We start from the raw sequence: 20623 nt of genomic DNA, 5'->3' as shown, positions 1-20623 counted from the left end.
TAGTCAGCTAAAAAAAGTAATAGTGCATTGTTAGACATGCAGTATGGATGAATTATGATACTGGTTAATAGTATGATACTAGTAGACAATGCCACTTCATAAAAAATTCCTAAAAACAAATCTACACCGGCACTCATGTGAGGATGTATGAGTTTCTATTATGGCATAGTGCATCACTGTATGCATTTCAGAGTAAGACACATAAGGTCAGGGCTGAGCCCATCCGTTTCTCAGCGGTTACACATTCATGAACCGACCAACCGACTGTTAACTGCTTTTAATTCAATATCAGTCCTATAATTGCATTTCCATGACCTTCCAAGTGTATTTTTTTTCTCATTCTCAGTAACGGTTATAGAAACTTTTTTACTTGCACTATCCACGTTTCCATCCAACCATTTCATGCGGATGAATTACCTAATGCATGAAAAAAGTCACGACTGGGTTGATGGAAACATGAAATGCCGGTACAATTTTATATATGCTGACAGACAATTTGTTAGTTCGACATGGTGGGATCTTTTTGTGTTGTTAAAATACATTATGCGAGAAATGGCGGTGGAAACGCCTTTATGTGCAAATACTGATACAATAACCATCATATAGAAGTAAACTTGGAGTCACGCAATGATATGTTGTGTGGTCCTCCCACTACGACGTGGGAAACAATGCAGTTTATTGGGCTACAGATTAAATAAATTATGATGAATTTCACAGGGTGGTGAATGTGCAAGGTGATGAGCGTGATGCTCCTTTCCAATAAATATCGGGGGTCTTATGCTGGTAACATGATGATCGATGCTTGGCTGCCTTTTGACTAATACAAATAATATCGCTCTTATCCATAATAATCTCATAATGTAGGTAGCCTACCCGCACTGTAGCCTATCTGCGAGCTGTTGGCTAGAGCAGAGTCAAGACCAGAGTAGGTACATTTGCTATATAACACAACAGTTTTTGTGACAAAACCAGTAGAGTTGAAAATGCAATGTAAACCCATTTAACTTGTATTTTTCTTTCGGTACATGAGAATTTCACCACAAAAGTTTTTATGTGCACTATGTCATCATGCACAGCCTTTTATTCGCAAAAAAATTTAAAGTCTGTTTGATGGAAACATCTCTCGTGGGAAAATGGGTATATTGTTTCAAGCATATTTTAGAATATTTGAATGAAAATCTGTCGCAAATTGATGGAAACCTAGCTACTGACTTTGATACAGTATGTTGTTGTTTATCTACCTTAGTTGAATTCACTGACTGTAAGTCACTTTGGATAAGAGTGTCTGCTAAATGTCCGACATGTAGATGTACACTGAGTGTACAAACATTAGGAACACCTGCTTTTTCCATGACATAGACTGACCAGGTGAATCCAGGTGAAAGATATGATCCCTTGTTGATGTCACCTGTTACATCCCCTTCAGTCAGTGTAGATGAAGAGAAGAGACAGGTTAAAGAAGGATTTTTAAGCCTTGAGACAATTGAGACAGGGATTATGTGTGTGGCAAGACAAAATATTTAAGTGCCTTTGAATGGGGTATGTTAGTAGATGCCAGGCGCACCGGTTTGAGTGTGTAAAGAAGTGCACCGCTGCTGGGTTTTTCACACTCAACAGTTTCGTGTGTGTATCAAGAATGGTCCACTACCCAAAGGACATCCAGCCAACTTGACACAACTGTGGGAATCATTAGAGTCAACATGGGCCAGCATCCCTGTGGAACGCTTTCAACACCTTTTAGAATCCATGCCCCGACGAATTGAGGCTGTTCTGAGTGCAAAAGCGGGTACAACTCAATAGTAGGAAGGTGTTCCTAATGTTTTATACACTCAGTGTATATGAACATATGAACATACCAAAGTGAACTGCAAAGCACACTCTGTATTAGTATTGGCCGTGTTTCGTCGGAGCTCATTAGAATAATACTCAGCAATTGTTCGTTTTTACATTACATGTATATTTAGTTCATTTAGCAGACGGACTTTAGCAGACGGACACAACTTAGTGCCATCAGACTTCTGATACCAATGCAGGGTGAAAGGGGGCCACAAAATTTCAAATACATGTAAGAGCAATACTGTCCATCTGCCTATGACTAGAGCACAATGAATTCAGAGCACGTGAGCTGAGTTGAACGTTGGAAATCCTGCTCATCGCTCATGGAGCGGTGCTTGCGCACCACTCTGGCGCTCCACATCCTTTCCATCCACTCCACTGAAAACCACTCCAAGCTCACAGGAAAAAAAACTGCTGCTCCAAATTTGCTCAATTCATTAAATTCACAATTTAACCAACACCCATCTATTTTTCTGACTACCTGGACCTACCATTTGGGTTTTAAGTATTTAAACCAAACCATATGATTTGAATAAAAAGGTGAATGTAAGAACTGCACATCATTTCAAATAGGCTACATGTCATATTAAACAGCATATCAACACTCTAAATAGATCAGGAGCCAGACAGGGAGCCTAAGAAGGAACGAAAATGAATTATTTAGGCTATATAATTTTTATTATTTCAATGCTATAGCCTACAAAGAAATACATTGTGAAGCATTTGCGAGTGAGACACAATAGGCTGGTAGGGACATAAAGGGCTCAGCATCTAAACAACATTTTATTGTATTAAATAATTGTAGTCTATAAATTGTGCATATAGGCTGTGACATATTAAACTAATTCATTTTAATTCATTTTTAGAATTCAATTTTAGAAACACGATTTTGGCCAGTCTTCAGGCTCATGCGGTGGTGCCTGGAGAGCAGACCAGCAGCAGATAATATCCTCTCCACACTTGCAGAGCCACTGGGGATGCTAAAAATCATTTTGGCCACTCTTGCCAGGCTGGGGAGAGATGTCGTTTTTTTTTGTTCTAAAGGTACGCCTAAAGGTTTTTAGGCAAAATAACCCAATCAAAACGAAAAGCTCCTTGAGCGTGGGAAAATGCCAGGCGTTTGGGCAAAAATCCAATTATGGCCTATTGAATAGATAATAGAACAGAAATGAACGAAACGTTTAAGAGATCTGATTTTTTGTTTATAAATACTTTGCTACAATAACACACTTAGTTATCTACCCACCTTGTTCCTGTCTTTTAGCATGTGCACGTAGTTAGTACACTTTCAGGATACGTGTCTTGTCAGATTCCACAATGATTCTTTAGTTGTGGTCACTACATCACTGCACTCCCTCTCTTGCTCTTGGTCCTCATCTTTGTAAGTCACCTTGATTTTGAACCTGTGTGTTTTATCAGTTTCTTTATGAAAATATTTAGCGAACTCCATGACAGAAGCTAAAGCACGGGGCTATAGCAGCACACAAGTAGACTACAAATGCATGCTGGGCCGGGCATGTCCTGAGCTCCTGAAGTGAGCACTACTGGAGGTTACTGGAGCAAAATTGGAGCTGGCGAGAAGGCTGATGCTCCAGCCTTTGGGAATCTCACTCCGTGCTCCAGTCAAATTGGGCACGCTCCGCTCCGCTCACATACTCTGATTGGATTATAAAATGGCGTCGTACTGTGTGGCCTCCATCTTGCTAGCGCCAATTCAACTTTGCTATTTTGTGATTCTTTTGGCATTTATTTTTAGTTTATTTTCACAAAATGTATCCACTATCATTTCTTATAATCGACAAGAACTTATAATCATCAGATAGGCAGTTACTAACCTCAATTCCGGCTTTGACTTTGACTCATCTTCCCTAAGCTCTTGATATTATTCCGACCCAATATTTGGGGTATCCAAGAGAAACTGCTGGGAATACAGAGGCAAGGGAGAGGGAGTCCTGGTGAGATTAAGGCGAAGGGAAAACCGGCCACCTCTTCCCTCTATTCTATTGGTCAATTTTCACTTCATAATAAGATGGATAATGGATTTGCTACCAATGGGACTCACATAACTGCAATATTCTCTGCTTTTCTGAAACATGGCTCTCGGACAAGATACCCCCCATGGCTAACCAACACGATTGATTCTCCAGTCACCAAGCAGACAGGACATTGGATTCAGAGAAATCGAGAGGGGGAGGGGTTTGCCTCTTCATCAACAACAAATGGTGTCCTGACTCGAGCACAGTGGAAGCCTCATTGTTCACCCGTCTTGGAATACTTGATGGTCAAATGCCGCCCCTTTTACCTCCCAAGGGACTTTTCAGCTGTTATTGTGACTGTTGCAAAAGGACAATATAGGAACAAGGTGGAATCTGCATGTGGAAGGGGCTACAGTCCATTACGGATTACAAAGGAAGACCCAGCCGTGATCTGCCCAATGATGCCTTTCTACCAGACAAACTCAATGCATTTTATGCAAGCTTCGACAAAAACAACACCGTGCCTTGCGTGAGGGCCCCCAGAGGACTGGGTGATCTCGCTCTCTGAGGCCGACATGAGTAAGGTCTTTAATCAGGTCAACACTCGCAAGATCGCGGGGCCAGACGTTATTCCAAGGCGTGTTCTCAGAGCATGCGCCGAACAGCTGGCAGGTATATTCACGGTCATTTTCAACCTCTCCTTGTCCCAGTCTGTAATAACCACGTCTCAAGCTGATCACCATCATTTCTGTTTCCAAGAACTATAAGGCTACATGCCACAATGACTACCACCCTGTAGAACTCACATCTGTAATCATGAAGTGCTTTGAAAGTCTGGTTATGGCACACATCAAATCCATCATCCCAGACACAAACTCTAATTAGTTTCTAGCTCCTAGCCAAATTTGCAGTATTTTTGGGGGGGTGTTATTTCTTACATTATTTGCTCAAAACGTTTCTTGTATTACCTACAGCCGGAAATAACTTTTGGATATTAGAGCGGCGATCACTCACCAGAGATTTGAGCAGAAATTCGACTTCCCTGACCTGGATCCTTTGTTTCAACTTCCCGAGGCAGCTCTATTCATCCCGGGGGCAGCAGCAAAACGCAGACGCCTGAAAAGAGGTAGGAGTGAGGCCCTAGTCAGACTGAGGCGGCGTGCATACCATCAACCTCTTCCGGGTATATTACTCGCTAACAGGGACTGTTACTGTATCAGGGACTGTAACCTACTCTATTTTATGGAATCATTGCTCTCTCCTGATATATTGTCCATTCAGCCAGCGGGGTTCTCTGTCCATTGTGTGGAGAGGAAGAAATAACTCTCTGGGAAAAAGAAAGGCGGAGGGGTTTGTTTCAAGATTAACAACTCATGGTGTGATTGTGGTAACGTACAGGAACTCAAGTCCTTTTGTTCTCCCGATCTGGAATACCTCACCATCAAATGGCAATCGCATTACCTCCCGAGATAATTTTCTTTGGTCATCGTCACTGACGTGTATATTCCCACCCAAGTCGACACCTCGACAGCTCTAAAGGAACTGCACTGGACTATGTGCAAACTGGAAACGGCATATCCTGAGCCCGCATTTATTGTATCTGGGGACTGTAATAAAGGAAATCTGAGAACAGGCTACCAAAATTCTATCAACACGAGCAGCACAGGCCCTGGATCATTGTCACTCTTCCTTTCGGCATGGCTACAAGGCCCTCCACCGACCTCCCTTTGGCAAATCAGATCAAGCCTCCATTCTGCTCCTCTCCACCTATAGACAGAAACTTAAATAGGAAGCTCCAGTGGTAAGAACGGTTCATTGGTCTGACCAATCGGAATCTATGCTTCAAGATTGTTTTGATCATTCGGACTGGGAAATGTTCCGTGTCACTTCTGAGAATAGAATCAACGTATACACTGCCTCATTGTTGGGGTTCATCAGGAAGTGCATATAGGATGTTGTTCCTACTGTGAAGATTAGAACTTATCCAAACCAAAAAGTGTTGATGTATGACAGCATTCGCACAAAACTGAAACGCAAACCACCGCATTTAAACATGGCAAGGTGACTGGGAACATGGGCATGTACAAACAGACCAGCTATGACCTCAGCAAAGCAATCAGAAAAGGCAAAACGACAGTACAGGGAAAAAGTGTAGTTGCAATTCAATGGCTAGAACACAAGACACACAGTACCAGTCAAAAGTTTGGACACACCTACTCATTCCAGGGTTTTTCTTTATTTTTACTATTTCCTACATTGTAGAGTAATAGTGCAGACATCACAACTATCAAATAACACATATGGAATCATGTAGTAAGCAAAAAGGTGTTAAACAAATCAAACTATATTTTATATTTGAGATTCTTCAAATAGCCACTCTTTGCCTTGATGACAGCTGGAATGCATTACAATTAACAGGTGTGCCTTATTAAAATGTGTTTGAGCCAATCAGTTGTGTTGTGACGAGTTAGGGGGGGTATACAGAAGATAACCCTATTTGGTAAAATAACAAGTCCATATTATGGCAAGAACAGCTCAAATAAGCAAAGAAAAACAACCGTCATTACTTTAAGACATGAAGGTCAGTCAATACAAAAAATGTCAAGAACTTTGAAAGTTTCTTCAAGTGCAGTCGCAAAAACCATCAAGTGCTATGATGAAACTGGCTCTCATGAGGACAGCGACAGGAATTTAAGACCCAGAGTTACCTCTGCTGCAGAGGATAAGTTCATTAGAGTTACCAGCCTCAGAAATTGCAGCCCAAATAAATGCTTCACAGATTTCAAGTAACAGACACATCTCAACATCAACTGTTCAGAGGGGACTGTGTGAATCAAGCCTTCATGGTCAAATTACTGCAAGGAAACCACTACTAAAGGACACCAATAAGAAGAAGAGACCTGCTTGGGCCAAGAAACATGGGCAGTGGACATTAGACCGGTGGAAATTTGTCCTTTGGTCTGGAGTCCAAATTGGAGATTTTTGGTTCCAACCGCCGTGTCTTTGTGAGACGCTGTGTGGGTGAACGGATGATCTCCGTATGTGTATTTCCCACCGTAAAGCATAGAGGAGGAGGTGTTATGCTGTGGGGGTGCTTTGCTGGTGACACTGTCTGTGATTTATTTAGAATTCAAGGCACACTTAACCAGCATGGATACCACAGCATTCTACAGCGATACGCCATCCCATCTGGTTTGGACTTAGTGGGACTATCATTTGTTTTTCAACAGGACAATGACCCAACACACCTCCAGGCTGTGTAAGGGCTATTTTACCAAGAAGGAGAGTGATGGAGTGCTGTATCAGATGACCTGGCCACCACAATCCCCCGACCTCAACCCAATTGAGATGGTTTTGGATGAGTTGGACAGCAGAGTGAAGGAAAAGCAGCCAACAAGTGCTCAGCATATTTGGGACCTCCTTCAAGACTGTTGGAAAAGCATTCCAGGTGAAGCTGGTTGAGAGAATGCCAAGAGTGTGCAAAGCTGTTATCAAGACAAAGGGTGGCTAGTTGAAGATTCTCAAATATAAAATATGCTTTGATTTGTTTAACACTTTTTTGTTTACTACATGATTCCATATGTGTTATTTCATAGTTTTGATGTCTTCACCATTATTCTTCATATAAAGAAAAACCCTTGAATGAGTAGGTGTGTCCAAACTTTTGACTGGTAGTGTATGTGGCAGGGACTCCAGACAATCACGGATTATGAAGGGAAAGCCAGCCACGACAATAACATTGTTCCTGTACCCAAGAAAGTGAAGGTAACTGAACTAAATGACTATTGCCTCATAGCACTCACTTCTGTCATCATTAAGTACTTTTAGAGGCTAGTTAAAGACCATATCGCCTCCACCTTTCCCGACACCCTAGACGCACTACAATTTGCATATCTCCCCAACAAATCCAAGGACGACGCAATCGCCATTTCCCTATCCCACCTGGACAAGAGAAATACCTATGTAAGAATGCTGTTAATCTACTATAGATCAGCCTTCAACACCATAGTGCCATCCAAGCTCATCAGCACGCCCCCGTCCACATCGACAGGGCTGCAGTGGAGAGGGTTGAGAGCTTCAAGGTCTTCAGTGTCCAAATCACTAAGGACTTACAATTCTCCATACATACGCAAGCAGTCATGAAGAAGGCACAAAAATGCCTCTTCCCCTTCAGGATGTTGAAAAGATTTGTTCTCAAATCCTCAAAAAGTTCTAAAATCCTCACCATTGAGAGCATCTTGACTGGCTGCATCACTGCTTGGTATGGCAACTGCACTGCCCTTGATCGCATGATGGTGCTACAGAGGGTGGTGCGGACAGCCCAGCACATCACTGGGGCCTCTATATCAGGTGGTGTGAAAGGAAGGCCCAGAAATTGTTGAAGACTCCTGCCACCCAAGCCATAGACTGCTCTCTCTGCTTCCGCATGGCAAGTGGTACCGGTGCATCAAGTCTGACAGCAACAGACTCCTGAACCACATCTATCTCCAAGCCATAGCAAATAGCTAAATAAATGTCTCTACGCACACTCACAGGACTCTACACACTCACTCATGCACACTGATACTCCAACACACACACACACACATACTGTACAATCATCATATACGCTGCTACTACTCTGTTTATCATATATCCTGATGCCTAGTCACCTTACCCCTATAAATATCTACCTATATCACTCCAGTATCCCTGCACATTGTAAATATGGTATTGTAACTGATCCTGTATCCTTACTTTCACGTGTTCTTCTTATTTTTTTCTTGTGTGTTTTTGTTCTATCTTACTTTATTTTATAATACTACGTTGATATTGATTACTGCATTGTAGAGCTTGCAAGAAGGGCATTTCACTGTACTTGTGCACGTGACATTAACAACTTAACACTTAAAACTTGAACTTCTGGTCAAAAGTAGTTCACTATGTAGGTAATAGGGTGCCATTCGGGAAACATAATTTATGTAGTCATACGAGCAGAACAGAAACTCACGATTCCTCTCCTCTCCATGCCTTCACTTTAATTCAATACCTGAATCCTGGTAGTTTTTTTCCCTCAACCCAACCCAAAGTAAAATAAGGCCTCACTAAAGAAATAAAATGTCCCTTAAATATACAGTGCCTTCGGAAAGTATTCAGACCCCTTGACTTTTTCTACATTTTGTTACTTTACAGCCTTATTCTACAATTGATTAAATAACAAAATGTCCTCAGCAATCTACACACAATACTCCATAATGACAAAGCGAAAACAGGTTTTTAGAAATACTGTACCATATTTACATAAGTATTCAGACCCTTTGCTATGAGACTCAGGGAGGTGACCAAGAACCCGATGGTCACTCTGACAGAGCTCTAGAGTTCCTCTGAGGAGATGGGAGAACCTTCCAGATGGACAACCATCTCTGCAGCACTCCACCAATCAGGCCTTTATGGTATAGTGGCCAGACGGAAGCCACTCCTCAGTAAAAGGCACATGACAGCCTGCTTGGAGTTTGCCAAAAGACACAATATTCTCTAGTGTGATGAAACCAAGATTGAACTCTTTGGCCTGAATGCCAAGCGTCACATCTGGAAGAAACCTGCCACCATCCCTACGGTGAAGCATGGTGGTGGCAGCATCATGCTGTGGGGATGTTTATCAGTGGCAGGGACTGGGAGACTAGTCAGGATCGAGGGAAAGATGAACGGAGCAAAGTACATAGAGATCCTTGAGGTAAACCTGCTCCAGAGCGCTCAGGACCTTAGACTGGGGCGATGGTTCACCTTCCAACAGGACAACGACCCTAAGCACACAGCCAACACAATGCAGGAGTGGCTTCGGGACAAGTCTCTGAATGTCCTTGAGTGGCCCAGTCAGAGGTCGGACTTGAACCCGATCGAACATCTCTGAAAATACCTGAAAATAGCTGTACAGCGACGCTCCACATCCAACCTGACAGAGCTTGAGAGGATCTGCAGAGAAGAATGGGAGAAACTCCTCAAATACAGGTTTGCCAAGCTTGTAGCGTCATACCTAAGAAGCCTCCAGGCTGTAATCGCTGCCAAAGATGCTTCAACAAAGTACTGAGTAAACGGTCTGAATACTTAAGTAAATGTGATATTTCAGTTTCTTTGAAAAATATATAAATTAGCAAAAATGTCGAAACATCTGTTTTTGTTTTGTCATTATGGGGTATTGTCTGTAGATTGATGAGAAAAACAAACAATTTAATCAATTTTTGAATAAGGGGTCTGAATACTTTCCGAAGGCACTGTGTATGTGTTTCATTTTTCAAATTGTATTTGTCTTTCAAATATCATTTTGGTGTGGATACATTTCCATTGAGAGGATTGGCAGACGTTGTTGGGCAGTTGGACAGTGTCATTACCAAGCCACCCTCCCTGTTCCTGTCCGATAGCCATAATACCCATAATACCTCCTGTTTGCGCTGAATCATTTTCAGACTGAATTATAAAAGGGTCCCTGAAGCTAGACACACACCAGCGTTGACTTTAAATGAACCAAGGCTTTGTTCATTTATGTCTGTGAACCACAGGGCAGAAATACTAACTATCCTATTGGTTGTCTACTTGTTGTTATTTTATTTATATAGTGGTGGCTATTATTATTCCGCTCAGTCAGTGACATCTGTACAATTGCTTTATGTTGATTTAATAACATGGTATCGCCTCTCTAAGGTGTAGCTCTGCATTTGTTTACCTTGCTTTAGGTTAGTCATCGGACCATGTGGTCCCCATGTCTGTTTATCTGTCGGTTCCTCTTTCTGTAAACTAATCCACCACGTTGCATTAGACTAGTGTTTGTGCCCACTCCTGTGTGCGCGTGCCTATCATCTCAGTCATCTGTATTCATCAATACATCCTTGCCTTGTTTGGGTGCTCTGGGAAACTAGGCAGGCAGGGAGAGCGTTCAGTGACAGTATAAAGCCCTCAGTGCCTATATTAAAGAAAATAGAACTTCAATAAGAATACAGGTCCCCTAATTATTCTGTTATCCTAAAGCAACCCTATATACAGTTGAAGTCGGAAGTTTACATACACATTATCCAAATACATTTAAACTCAGTTTTTCACAATTCCTGACATTTAATCCTAGTAAAAATTCCCTGTTTTAGGTCAGTTAGGATCACCACTTTATTTTAAGAATGTGAAATGTCAGAATAATAGTAGAGAGAATTATTTATTTCAGCTTTTATTTCTTTCATCACATTCCCAGTGGGTCAGAAGTTTACATACACTCAATTAGTATTTAGTAGCATTGCCTTTAAATTGTTTAACTTGGGTCAAACGTTTCGGGTAGCCTTCCACAAGCTTCCCACAATAAGTTGGGTGAATTTTGGCCCATTCCTCCTGACAGAGCTTGTGTAACTGAGTCAGGTTTGTAGGCCTCCTTGCTCGCACATGCTTTTTCAGTTCTGCCCACACATTTTCAATAGGATTGAGGTCAGGGCTTTGTGATGGCCACTCCAATACCTTGACTTTGTTGTCCTTAAGCCATTTTGCCACAACTTTGGAAGTATGCTTGGGGTCATTGTCCATTTGGAAGACCCATTTGCGACCAAGCTTTAACTTCCTGACTGATGTCTTGAGATGTTGCTTCAATATATCCATATAATTTTCCTTCCTCATGATGCCATCTATTTTATGAAGTGCACCTGTCCCTCCTGCAGCAAAGCACCCCCACACCATGATGCTGCCACCCCCGTGATTCACGGTTGGGATGGTGTTCTTTGGCTTGCAAGCAACCCCCTTTTTCCTCCAAATATAACGATGGTCATTATGGCCAAACAGTTCTATTTTTGTTTCATCAGACCAGAGGACATTTCTCCAAAAAGTACAATCTTTGTCCCCATGTGCAGTTGCAAACCATAGTCTGGCTTTTTTATGGCGGTTTTGGAGCAGTGGCTTCTTCCTTGCTGAGCGGCCATTCAGTTTATGTCGATATAGGACTCGTTTTACTGTGGATATATATACTTTCGTACCTGTTTCCTCCAGCATCTTCACAAGGTCCTTATGCTGTTGTTCTGGGATTGATTTGCACTTTTCGCACCAAAATACGTTCATCTCTAGGAGACAGAACGCGTCTCCTTCCTGAGTGGTATGACGGCTGTGTGGTCCCATGGTGTTTATATTTGCGTACTATTGTTTGTACAGATGGATGTGGTACCTTCAGGAATTTGGACATTTTTCCCAAGGATGAACCAGACTTGTGGAGGTCTACAATTTTTTTTCTGAGGTCTTGGCTGATTTCTTTTGATTTTCCCATGATGTCAAGCAAAGAGGCACTGAGTTTGAAGGTAGGCCTTGAAATACATCCACAGGTACACCTCTAATTGACTCAAATGATATCAATTAGCCTATCAGAAGCTTCTAAAGCCATGACATCATTTTCTGGAATTTTCCAAGCTGTTTAAAGGCACAGTCAATTTAGTGTATGTAAACTTCTGACCCACCGGAATTGTGATACAGTCAATTATAAGTGAAATAATCTGTCTGTAAACAATTGTTGGAAAAATTACTTGTGTCATGCATAAAGTATATGTCCTAACCGACTTGCCAAAACTATAGTTTGTTAACAAGAAATTTGTGGAGTGGTTGAAAAACGAGTTTGTGTAAAAACAACCTAAGTGTATGTAAACTTCCGACTTCAAATGTATTTCATACACATATTCATTGATTTGATTTGATTTGATTTGGGGTTAAAATAAGTTCCAGACACCTGTTGAATGCATAATTGTTTTGTGATTGAATGCATAATTGTTTTGTGATGATGTTGAGTTGAACTAAAGGGCAATCTACACCCCTACTGTGCAGTGCCATCTTTCCTCTACAGCCATATCTCCTATTTAGGCTTCATCCCAAATGGCACTTTATTCCGCACCACTTTTGATCAGGGCCCATAGGGCTCTGGTCAAAAGTAGTGCACTATTTAGGGAATAGGGTGAGATTTGGGATGCAACCCAAGCCTATCTCCTATTCAAGTTCGTCTCCCTTCCCTTGATATCAAACCGTGTCAGTGTGATCCATCAGTGAAGGCAGGCAGAGAATGACAGCCCATCAAATCCTGTCAGTCAGCCCAAGGCAACAGGGAGATATGTGCCAGTCAACTCTAGGAGACCAGGCCTTGGGGACACAGGAGCATATACATACAAACACACACAGTAATGGGGCCGCTCTGACAGCAGGAGACACTGAGCAGGTAGGCTGCTGACCTACCGTTGGGTCTTCTTCTTCTTCTTCTTCTTCTTCTTCTTCTTCTTCTTCTTCTTCTTCTTCTTCTTCTTCTTCTTCTTCTTCAAGACATGTTAAAACACTGTATGACTATATGTTGAATTCTCAGCTTGTACTGAGTTATGTAGAACCCAGGCCTCAAAATGTTGCTGTGGGATTATTTAAGATACTCTTTGAAGAGGTAGGGTTTCAGATGTTTTCCGAAGATGGGCAGGGACTCTGCTGTCCTAGCTTCAGGGGGGAGCTGGTTCCAATGCTGGGGTGCCAGGACAGAGAAGAGCTTTGACTAGGCTGAACAGGAGCTGCCCTCCGGAAGGGTTTGGAGGGCCAAGAGACCAGATGTTGCAGAATAGAGTACTCGGATTCGGGTGTAGGGTTTGAGCATTGTCTGAAGGTAGGAAGGGGCAGTTCTACTTGCTGCTCCCTAGGCAAGTAACATGGTTGTGTAGAGGATACGAGGTTCGACTGGAACCCACACTGTAAACCCCAAGTCATTTTTAACTCAAATACTTCTAGTATGTTGTACTCAAAGTCAATGAATACACATTTCTACTTTTGGATAGCCTAACACTGGCTAGATTACAATAGGAATTACACATCACTTTGCAAGTCAGCATAATGTGATTTACAGTTAGCGTTGCAAAATGCAAGTACATTTTGCACTTAAATCCGTTCTACCTAATTTCTACCAGCATGTTAAATGTGCAACCAGAGGAAAAAAAACTATAGACCACCTTTACTCCACACACAGAGACGCATACAAAGCTCTCCCTCGCCCTCCATTTGGCAAATCTGACCATACTCTATCCTCCTGATTCCTGCTTATAAGCAAAAACTAAAGCAGGAAGCACCAGTGACTCGGTTAATAAAAAAGTGGTCAGATGACGCAGATGCTAAGCTACAGGACTGTTTTGCTAGCACAGACTGGAACATGTTCCGGGATTTTTCAGACAGCATTGAGGAGTACACCACATCAGTCACTGGCTTCATCAATAAGTGCATCGATGATGTCGTCCCCACAGTGACCGTACGTACATACCCCAACCAGAATCCATGGATTACAGGAAACATCCGCACTGAGCTAAAGGGTAGAGCTGCCGCTTTCAAGAAACGGGACTCTAACCCGGACGCTTATAAGAAATCCCGCTATGACCTCCGACGAACCATCAAACAGGCAAAGAGTCAATACAGGACTAAGATTGAATCGTACTACACTGGCTCTGACGCTCGTCGGATATGGCAGGGCTTGAAAACTATTACAGACTACAAAGGGAAGCACAGCCGCGAGCTGCCCAGTGACACAAGCCTACCAGACGAGCTAAACCACTTCTATGCTCGCTTCGAGGCAAGCAACACTGAAGCCCTCTAAGCTCATCACTAAGCTAAGGATCCTAGGACTAAACACCTCCCTCTGCAACTGGATCCTGGACTTCCTGACGGGCCGCCCCCAGGTGGTAAGGGTAGGTAACAACACATCTGCCACACTGATCCTCAACACGGGGGCCCCCCAGGGGTGCGTGCTCAGTCCCCTCCTGTACTCTCTGTTCACCCATGACTGCATGGCCAGGCACGACTCCAACACCATCATTAAGTTTGCCGACGACACAACAGTGGTAGGCCTGATCACCGACAACGATGAGACAGCCTATAGGGAGGAGGTCAGAGATCTGGCCGTGTGGTGCCAGGACAACAACCTCTCCCTCAACGTGACCAAGACAAAGGAGATGATTGTGAACTACAAGAAAAAAAAGAGGACTGAGCACGCCCCCATTCTCATCGACGGGGCTGTAGTGGAACAGGTTGAGAGCTTCAAGTTCCTTGGTGTCCACATCACCAACGAACTATCATGGTCCAAACACACCAAGACAGTCGTGAAGAGGGCACGACAAAGCCTATTCCCCCTCAGGAGACTGAAAAGATTTGGCATGGGTCCTCAGATCCTCAAAAAATTCTACAGCTGCACCATCGAGAGCATCCTGACTGGTTGCATCACCGCCTGGTATGGCAACTGCTTGGCCTCCGACCGCAAGGCACTACAGAGGGTAGTGCGTACGGCCCAGTACATCACTGGGGCAAAGCTTCCTGCCATCCAGGACCTCTATACCAGGCGGTGTCAGAGGAAGGCCCTCAAAATTGTCAAAGACTCCAGCCACCCTAGTCATAGACTGTTCTCTCTGCTACCGCACGGCAAGCGGTACCGGAGTGCCAATTCTAGGTCCAAAAGACTTCTCAACAGCTTCTACCCCCAAGCCATAAGACTCCTGAACAGCTAATCATGGCTACCGGGACTATTTGCACTGCAAACTATTTGCACCCATCCGTTTTACGCTGCTGCTACTCTGTTAATTATTTATGCATAGTCACTTTAACTCTACCCACATGTACATATTACCTCAACTACCTCAACTAGCCGGTGCCCCCGCACATTGACTCTGCAACGGTACCCCCCTGTATATATAGCCTCCCTACTCTCACTTTATTTTACTTCTGCTCTTTTTTTTCTCAACACTTTTTTTGTTGTTGTTTTATTTTTACTTTTTTTTTGTTTAAAATAAATGCACTGTTGGTTAAGGGCTGTAAGTAAGCATTTCACTGTAATGTCTGCACCTGTTGTATTCGGCGCATGTGACCAATAACATTTGATTTGATTTGATTTGATTTGTCAGGTTTTCCAGAAATCCTGGTTGGAAGATTACTGGAATTTTGGAACCCTACTTGCAGGCCTTATGTGGCCTGTAAACTATGCATTTCAGACCACTTTATAAGGCCTTATGATATATGCAATGGTTCAATTATAATGATAATGTTCACCTTGGAATTCACTTGGTGGAGGTTACAGGAATGAAAATAAACGAATTCAACAACCTTGTCTCTGTCACTAACAAATACAGTCATGGGTGGTAACTCTACAATTCAATCAAAAAGGCAAGGCACACTGGGAAATTATTGGAGGCGTGGCTTTGTGGGGCCGTTAAATTTAAGTATACCTTACAAACTGCATTTGTATTACTCATATGAAGGTAGTACTGCTCAATTCAGCTATTTAAGTTTCTTAACTTGTTTATTTTTTTGGTAATCGGTTTCCTCAAAATGTTTGAGTAGCCAGAACTTATCCGGTTTTACAGTTCAGTGTGCGGAGGAGCGGGTTGACATGGGAGAACATGGGAAGGTTGAACACCAGGCGGGCTGTAGCATTCTGGATAAGTTGCAGGGTTTGATGGCACAAGCGGGGAGCCCAGCCAACAGCGAGCTGCAGTAGTCCAGACGAGAGATGACAAGTGCCTGGATTAGGACCTGCGCTGTTTCCTGTGTGAGATAGGGTCGTACTCTATGGATGTTTTAGAGCATGAACCAGCAGGAGCGAGTTACTGCTTTGATGTTTTCAGAGAAAGACTGGGTGTTGTCCAGGGTCACGCCAAGGTACTTTGAACACTGGGAGGGGGACACCGGGGAGTTGTCAACCGTGATGGAGAGGTCTTGGGGCAGATAGTTGAGTGTCATCCGCATAGCAATGATAGGAGAGACCATGTGAGGATATGACGAAGCCGAGTGACTTGGTGAATAGAGAGAAGAGGAGAGGGCCTAGGAGAGGGAAGTGCAATGATGCTAAGGTGTTACAATGGCGGTAAGTTCAGACCTTCGTCTCCTGAGTACACACCTTCGTCTCCTCAGTACATACCTTCGTCTCCTGAATACAAACCAACTAATCTAACCTTTAGGTCTTCTTGCTCTATTGAGTACCTTGAAGATCTCAAAATGGAGTCGGTCGGCGGTGGTGAGTGCTCTGAAGTTGAGCCGGTCCAGGGGGAAGTGGGTCTGCCTGCGGCGACAGGTGTGGTAGAGACATCCAATGCTTGCACTGAGAATCCTACCAGAGATGATTTTGGACCTGTTGGAGTGAGATTTTTGTAAAGAATGGATTCCTGCTTTTGTTTCGACCCATATGTTGTGTCAAGCTGGGTAAAGGACAAAATGGGAATGGTTACATTTGTAAAAGTTGCGGGAAGCGGAATTGTTTAGATTTTTTTAGTTTTAGCCACCCAGAGGAAACGGGTGCTTCGAGTCATGCGTCTCGGGGCTCAACCTGTGTCATGCTTTTCTCTCTGGAGCAGAGCATAGCTCAAAGGGGTGATCAGTGGGGTAGCATTGAGTGTAGAGGTGGATCAAACGAAAAGGAATATTCCTAGTGTTTGTGACACCCGCTGTTTGGGGAGACGTAGACCCGGTGGCAATGGCGAGACTGAGAATACCCTGTCTGTCTTGTTGAGCTTTGACACAGAGTTTCTACCTGATATGGTCAGGTTAGGTTATATATGTTTTTCTGTGAGGGCCTATGTTCCGAATCCACTGCGGTGCTTTAGGTGCCAAGGTTCTGACATTTTGCAGCAGTGTGTAGAATGGAGGTCCCACGATGTGAGAAATGTGCGGGAGGGCATAGTCAGAGGGAATGTACAGTTGGGATAGAGAAAGCACTGTGTGTCAACTGTGGAGGTGCCCATGCAGCTGGGGATCCGAAGTGCCCTGTGAGCGAGAGACAGGTTGAGATTGCCGGAGTTTGATTGTGGCAGAAAGTTTCCTATGCTGAGGCAGTGAAGAGAGTAGAAGATAGCCCAAGGGTGAGTGAGTTGACTGGGAGCCCCCCAGTGAGTAGGCCTGAAGAGAGAGATCCAGAGAGGATTAGTTTAGTAAGGTTGGCTTTCTTACGTTTATAGCCATGGTGATCAACTTCATGAGAGAGATTTGGTCAGAGACTGCACGCTCAAGTGTTTTGGAAAGAAAGAAGGGATATCAGTCTGTAGTTTTTGACGTCAGATGGGTTGAGTGTTGGTTTCTTGAGGAGGGGAGCGACTCGGGCCATTTTGAAGTCAGAGGGGAAGCAGCCAGTTGGTCTCCAGAGATGGTCTGGAGAAGGGAGGAGGGGATGGGGTCAAGCAGGCATGTTTCGGGCGGCTGGACCTCACTAGTCGCAGGATTTCATCTGGAGAGAGAGGGGAGAAAGAAGTCAAGGCATAGGGTAGTTCTATATGAGTGGGACCGTTGGATTCAATAGGCTGAGTGAATGAGGAGCGGATATTGTCAACCTTATTTTTAAAGTTGTTGACAAAATCGTCCACAGAGAAGGAGGAGGGAGGGGGAGGGAGTGGAGGATTAAGGAGGGAGGATAAGGTGGAAAATTGTTTTCTAGGGTTAGAGGCAGAAGCTTGAAATTTAGAGTGATAGAAAGTGGCTTTAGCAGCGGATACAGAGGAAGAGAAGGTAGAGAGGGAGGAGTGAAAGGATGATAGGTCCTCCAGAAGTTTAGTTTTTCTCCATTTTTGCTCAGCTGCCAACAGCCCTGTTCTGTAAGCTCGCAATGAGTCACTCATCTACGGAGCAGGAGGGGAGGGCTGAGCTGGCCAAGAGGAAAAGGGACAGTGTAAGTCATAGGATGCAGAAAGGGAGGATAGTAGGGTCAAAGGGGCAGAATCAGGAGACAGAAGGATTTAGTAGAATGGAGAGATGATAGGATAGAAGAGGAGAGTAGTGGGAGAGGGAGCGCGAAGATTGCGACGGCTGAGTGGCTAGGGTTGGATGACCATCTGGGTAGCGGCTGAGTGGCTAGGGTTGGAGGAGAGGGAGACAGAAAAGGAAGCTGGAGGGGGGTTGCCATGAGATTACTATGTGAACAGCCTCTTGTAAAGATGAGGTCGAGCGTATTGCTTGCCTTGTGAGTGGGAGGGGACTGGGAAAGGGTGAGGTCAAAAGAGGCAAGAAGGGGAAAGAAAGAGTTGGAAAGAAATTAATCGATGGCAGACGTGGGGATATTGAAGTCGCCAAGTACGAAGAGCGGTGAGCCATCGTTAGGAAATGAGCTTATCAAGGTGTCAAGCTCATTGAGGAAATATCTAAGGGCACCTGGTGGGAAGTAGTAACACTTATTGCTAATTGTCTAGCATAGGTGAAGAGCTACCTCCCAGTACCAATTGCTGATTGCCTAGGAGAGGAGTAACTACTCCACCTACAATACAGCCACTGATTACCAAAACAACCACAATTACAAATTGCCCTGCCCCTTAAAGAGCGTTAGCATATGTGGAATCATTTATTCTAATGTCAAAATGTACTACAAAGTGTAAATGGGATATTTTTGGTCATAAAGTCAGTGTTGTGTTGATATTATGTTTTTATGGTATAATGATGTCATGTCATAGTATCGTGGGGAACAGGTTAGAGTTACTAGATAAGTGGTTAGGAGACAGAAAGTCTACATTCCATTATGTCAAAGTAGATTACTGATGTTTAGGATAGCATGATTGATGGACAGGATACTGACTTGGGGTAAAGAGTGATGAACATCAAAGACAGGGAGTGCCCATGGAGACTTACCAGATGTATGCCAAGAAGAGGGTAATAGAAGGTATATAAGGTAGAGTGTTTTCTTTGTTCAAGTTAGTTCGTAACACCAAGGGCAAAGCTCTGGTCATTGTTGTAACAAACCCGGTACCGATCATTAAACATTTGCATTAACTGTCTACAAAGTGTCTAAGTATATCCTTGCATACTTGATTCTTTGATACCCGAAAAACTCATCATAACATGTCTAAAATGGAGTTTGGAACCTAATTGAAGGTTGGGTTTGGATTGAAGGTCTCTCGGGTCCAGAAAGTTTGACCCGTTCCAAAATGGACCTGGGCCTTTCCTCCCCGGCCCCTAAATGAATATATGTATTTATTTATATGGAGACCCGGTCCGAACGGATCCAAGGACAATCATACCAGGCCCGGAATAGACCCGGTCGGGTCCAGATCCAGTCTGATCCGATCAAAGTGAGGGAAGCAACAGGAAACACCATTTTCTTCCTAACGCTATGTTATTAACTGAAGCTTTTAATGCACACACCGAAGGAGAGAGGAACGAAGGCACTAGCAGCAGGCGGGTGGCTAAGTGACACAAGGAGGGAGTGAGAGACAGCAGCAACCAAGCCGATTCGCACTAGTTACTAACTGTTAGCTGCCAAAGCTAGGTTATTTATCACCCAATCTGATTACATAGTACCTGTTTTGACTGCATCAAACCGAGAACAGAAGTTGGGTTGGCTAACTGAAGGCTGCACTTTCCCCCATCCTACACAATTACAACAACAACAACTCCAGTCAAAGTATTAAGTAGCAGCCTACTCGTTGTAGCCTATCCTTCTCATTTAACTTGTATTTATTCCATCTTCCATTGATCTCCTAACTTAATTGCCACAGCACATGCGGAGCCAGAGGCCAGTGCAGCTTTGATGACTTGTGATTGGCCCGGCCGACCACAACAACAAGCTACATGTGCCACTCTTGTGAAAAGCCAGAGCAGCAGTATAAAGTAGAAAATGTTCTCTTTCTCTCTCTCTACTGTAGCAGTCGCGTTTGAGTCTATAATTATAATTACCATACCCGAGACCCGTGATAATCAAATCAGATCCAACCCGGGTCCGAGGGTCAAGTACAGAATTTCAGACCCGACCCAGTTCGGGCCCGGGTAATCTGGTTCGGGTGGACCCATGAAGATCTCCTAGTTTGGATTACAATTATGTCAACAAATCATGTCCCCTTTTGCCA

This window comes from Coregonus lavaretus (genome assembly GCF_964263955.1).
Source record: "Coregonus lavaretus genome assembly, chromosome: 5".
Taxonomy (NCBI): Eukaryota; Metazoa; Chordata; class Actinopteri; order Salmoniformes; family Salmonidae; genus Coregonus; species Coregonus lavaretus.
Note: the sequence above shows the minus strand (reverse complement) of the source record.